We start from the raw sequence: 5,862 nt of genomic DNA, 5'->3' as shown, positions 1-5,862 counted from the left end.
CCGAGAAATGCAGTGCCGTAACTGCAACAGGAAAGGGCATACTGCCCAATTCTGTAGAATACCACCCCAACCACTTAACCAAGTACCTGCCGCTAGAGTAGGCCGAGCATGCTACCAATGCGGTGATGTGGGGCATTTCAAGAAAGATTGTCCAAAAGCTGGAAATGCCGGTGGAGTTGGGAGGATTTTAGCACTGGGTCATGAAGAAGCGGTGGCAGACCCTGCTGTGGTCACAGGTACATTCATTCTCAACAATACTTATGCATGCATTCTATTTGATTGTGGTGCTGAGAGGAGCTTCCTGAGCCATAATTTTAAACATCTACTGAATCAAAACTCCCAACCACTAAATGAAACATTTACAGTAGAAATGGCTAACGGGAAATCTGAATCCACCAATGACATATACATAGGATGTATCCTTACCTTGAATGACTTGTCTTTCCCAATAGACCTTATGCCGGTCTCTATCAAAAGTTTTGACATCATAATAGGTATGGATTGGTTGTGCCCCAACCATGCCGACATCCTATGTTATGAAAGAGCTATTCGTTTGAACTTTCCAACTAACGAAACTCTTATTATCTATGGCGACAAACTCGGAACGAACCTTCAGATCATTTCTTGCATCAGGGCACAGAAGTACCTTCGCAAAGAGTACTGTGCTTTCTTAGCTCACGTCGTACACAAAAAGCAAGAAGCGAAAGATATTGCGAGCATTCCAGAGGTTTGCAACTTTCCCGATATCTTTCCCGATGAACTTCCAGGAGTACCTCCCGAACGACAAGTCGAATTCCGAATCGACTTAATCCCTGGAGCTACCCCTGTAGCCAAATCCCCCTATCGTCTTGCACCATCTGAAATTCAAGAATTATCTATCCAACTTAACGAACTCCTTAGTAAAGGTTTCATAAGACCAAGCTTCTCACCATGGGGAGCACCGGTTTTGTTCGTAAAGAAGAAGGATGGATCATTCCGCATGTGCATAGACTACAGCGAGCTGAATAAACTTACCATCAAAAATCGATATCCTTTACCTCGCATTGACGATCTGTTCGACCAACTTCAAGGTACGAACTACTTCTCGAAAATAGACTTAAGATTCGGGTACCACCAGTTACAGATTTTGGAGGAAGACATTCCCAAGACCGCGTTTAGAACTCGTTATGGTCATTACGATTTTATAGTGATGCCATTCGAATTGACGAATGCACCTGTTGTGTTCATGGATCTAATGAACAGAGTGTGTCGTCTATTCCTGGACAAATTCGTCATAGTCTTCATTGACGACATCCTTATCTACTCAAGGAGCAAGGAGGAACATGGCATACATCTTCGTCAAATATTACAAACCCTTAGGACAGAAAAACTCTATGCGAAGTTTTCAAAGTGCGAGTTTTGGATTAGGAAGGTTGAATTCCTAGGTCACGTGGTCAGTTCAGAAGGAATACACGTGGACCCTTCCAAAATCAAAGCAATTGAAAACTGGCCAGCACCCAAAACACCTACAGAAATCCATCAATTCTTAGGTCTTGCTGGCTACTATCGCAGATTCATCCAAAATTTCTCCCGAATCGCTAAACCACTTACCACCCTGACGCAAAAGGGTGTAACTTTTAGTTGGGAAGAGAAGCAAGAAGCAGCATTCCAAACGCTCAAACAAGCCTTGTGCAGTGCACCGATCTTGTCTCTACCTGAAGGGACAGAGGACTTTGTAGTGTACTGCGATGCTTCAAATCAAGGGCTTGGGTGTGTACTTATTCAACAAGGAAAGGTTATCTCCTACGCCTCAAGACAGAAAGAGCTGAACATGAGATAACGGCGATGGGTGGAGCTACTGAACGACTACGAATGTGAAATTCTTTATCACCCTGGTAAAGCAAACGTAGTAGCTGATGCCCTTAGCAGAAAAGAATACTCGGGTCGCCGAGTAAAGTCGTTGACCATGACAATCCATTCACATCTGTCCACACAGATCAAAGAAGCTCAACTTGAAGCCTTGAAACCCGAAAACGTGGCAGGTGAAACTCTGAGAGGAATGGATAAGAACTTCGAAGTCAGGGATGATGGAGTCTATTATTTCATGAACCGGATCTGGACACCAAAGTTCGGTGGTTACAGAGACGTGGTTATGAATGAAGCACACAAAACCTGATACTCCATTCATCCAGGTTCAGACAAGATGTATCTGGACCTTAAGAAACTATACTGGTGGCCTAACATGAAGGCCGAAATCGCTACCTTTGTGGGCAAGTGCCTTACTTGTGCCAAAGTCAAGGTAGAGTGCCAGAAACCTTCAGGTTTATTACAACAACCTGAAATCCCTGAATGGAAGTGGGAGCGGATTACAATGGATTTCATAACCATATTACCCAAGACTTTGGGTGGTTATGATACTATTTGGGTAAGCGTCGACAGATTAACCAAATCCGCACACTTCTTGCCAATAAAAGAAACCGACAAGATGGAGAAACTAACCAGAACTTACCTCAGGGATATTGTTAGACTGCAATATCTATTATTTCGGACCGAGATAGTAGATTCACCTCTCGTTTCTGGCAGTCTTTACAAAACTCTTTGGGAACTAGGCTGGACATGATTACAGCCTACCATCCACAACCCGACGGACAAAGTGAGAGGACGATTCAAACATTAGAAGACATGTTGCGAGCTTGCGTGATAGACTTTGGAAAAGCATGGGATATTCGTTTACCCCTTGTTGAATTCTCTTATAACAATAGTTATCACACTAGCATAAAGGCTGCTCCATTCGAAGCCCTCTATGGCCGCAAGTGCAGATCCCCTCTGTGCTGGACTGAAGTGGGTGATACGCAGCTAGCTAGAGGACAAACTCCTGATAGTGCTCTCACTGGTCCGGAAATTATTCGAGAAACCACCGACAAAATCGTACAAATTTGGGAGCGACTTAAAACTTCCAGAGATAGACAGAAAAGCTACGCGGACAAACGGAGAAAACCCTTGGAATTGCAGGTTGGTGACCGCGTCTTGTTAAAGGTCTCACCCTGGAAGGGCATGATAAGCTTTGGAAAGCGTGACAAATTGAATCCAAGGTACATAGGACCCTTCGAAATTCTTGCTAGAATTGGTCCTGTAGCTTACAAACTTCGACTACCCCAAGAACTAAATAACATTCATCCTACCTTCCACGTTTCGAACTTGAAAAAGTCTCTATCTGACGAGACTCTTGTGATCCCACTTGAGGAAATCGAGTTAAACGAGAGCCTCAACTTTGTGGAAGAACTCGTAGAGGTTCTAGACAGGGAAGTTAAGAAAACCAAATAAAGCCGTATCCCGATAGTGAAGGTTCGCTGGAATGCAAAACGGGGACCTGAATTCACTTGGGAGCGGGAGGATCAAATGAAACAGAAATATCCACATCTTTTCCCCTAGTCTATCTGAAATGCTAATTTCGGGACGAAATTCTCTCTAACTGGGGGATAATGTAACAAATCGTTATTTCAAACCTATGTAATAATGTAGGTCAATTTGTATTTCTTTTTAAATAATAAAGAGAAATTTTAGCATATTGTGTATATTTACATAATTGATTATCAAAAATAAATTATTAAACAATCTCGGTTGGGATGAACCAAGTGATAGAGATTGTAACAAGGTTTCCAAAAACATAAAGAACACTAAAATCCGAGTTATAACGAAGAAGTTATGACCAATCGAAAATCCGCGACAAAACCGGCAAAACACTGTTCAGTGTAAAAACTGAATTTTCAATAAAAGGCTTTTTAGCCTTAACAATCTAAATGAAAGTTGTAGTTTGAGAACTTTCATAAAAAGAACGGAAAAATCTGACTTCGTATGAGGAAGTTATGATTTTTCTAACTTTCAGTATAGCAGTGTACAGCTAAAAACTCGAAATAAAGATCGAGTGATTTTAAGCCGACACAACCTAAGTGAGAATTGAAGGTGTCATCAGTAGTAGTACAACGGTAAAAAGACAGACAAGAACGGACGTCGGATGAAGAAGTTATGAATTTTTAACGGATTCCCGTCCCGGTCTGTTTAAAATAATAATATTAAAAATAATATCAAAATTAGCCGATTAAGTCTAAACGAAAGTCGTAGAGTATGATTTTACCTACGCGTGCATATAAAGAACGCCAAAAACGGAGCTCGTATGCGAAAGTTATGATTTTCGCAAGTTTTTAGCACAAAAATAAAGAAAAATAGAAAAACCGGGCAATTTCGCATGACACGTCATCCTCGCACGTGTCGGCTGCTGATTGGACCGAAGCCTTGCGTGGAACCTTCTGATTCGACCAACTCCGCGGTCCAGTCATCCTCGGACAACCTCGCATGAGACACCCCGGAGATGCCCCTCGGACACCCCCCTTCGCACGTGCCTTCTTCCTACTAGACCGAAGACTGGTCCAATCCGAGCCTCCCACCTTGCGAGCCTGTTGTCCGAAATGAGCCATTCCTTCGCCACCTGTCCGACACGCGTCATCCTCGCATAGCCTCGGATCCGAGGCTTCGGCCTATATAAGGCATGCGAGGGTTCCGGATTATTTTACACTTTTCACCCCAAAATTCCTCCTCTTTCATATTTTTCACTTCCACAAACTCATATACAACCCCTAAAGCCCCGGTATCAAGTCTCGAACCCTAAGCAAGCCTCGAAGCCCCGAGATTCCCGAGAAGTAACCTCTCTCCAGTCGAAACTCTGCCCAATTTGAGCCGGTTCTCGGCAAATAAACTCCTTTTCGTGAAACGAAACTCTGTCCGATTCACCACCTATCAAGTGAGTACATACCCCCGTATTTTCATAATTTCTACTGTTTTAAGGGGCGGGGTGGGGGTGGGGAGGGGGGGGGAGGGGAATACAAGCATAACACAAGAATTTTGTGTTATAAAATCATGATTTCAAATCATGATAAAACGACATTATCATTAACAATACTCAAAACATTAAACTCTTTTATCATCTTATATTTTTCCCCAAAAATTCATGTTTGTATATATATATATATATATATATATATATATATATATATATATATATATATATATATATATATATATATATATAAGATTTAAAAGGCTTATGACTGATAACTCATTTCGGGTCCTTTTCCTTGTTTAGATGTGGGCTTATAGTACCGGTTATTTGTCCGAGTGTCGTTTAAATTTTACTTATATATAAAATTGTATATGTATATAAATATAATAGTTATTTCATCAGTTTAACTACCTTTGTAACATGCTGAGCAAGGGATTACATGCAAACATGGTTAAATACACATTCAGAAAGTACATATAAATTATAATAGGTATAATTTATACATAGAACAATAATTCATGATTCAAGTATACTAGAATACACAGTCTTACAAGAAACAAGGGTTTTGATACAGAACAAATCAAGGGTTTACACTTATCAAATACATGTTAGAAATTCTAATTCAAGAACATACTGTCAGTCATTTATTTCAGAATGATTGGGTTTTGATTCAAGAACATATTGTCAATGATTTATTTCAGAATGATTGGGTTTTCATAACTAATATACATGTAACGTTTATATGCTTTTTATGAGACATTCAATTCAGGTTGTTTAATTCATTTTAGACAACATAGGAAAAGTCCTGACACTATAACCATAATATCCAGCCGGGGATCGAAACAAGTGTGTGTAGATCTTTATCGGGATTGACAACCCCGCACTCAGGCTGCTAGCTATAGCCAGGCTTACAAGCCGATGAGTGGCAATTGTTATCACCAGTTTAAACGCCCACAAAGCGTTTGTTTCAGGCCATCTGTCATAGTATGGTTATAATAACTCATTAAAAAGATATTAACAATACGTTAGTGTATAAACAACTAAAC

This window comes from Lactuca virosa, chromosome 4 (genome assembly GCF_052849685.1).
Source record: "Lactuca virosa cultivar CGN04683 chromosome 4, Lactuca_virosa_CGN04683_v6, whole genome shotgun sequence".
Taxonomy (NCBI): domain Eukaryota; kingdom Viridiplantae; phylum Streptophyta; class Magnoliopsida; order Asterales; family Asteraceae; genus Lactuca; species Lactuca virosa.
Note: the sequence above shows the minus strand (reverse complement) of the source record.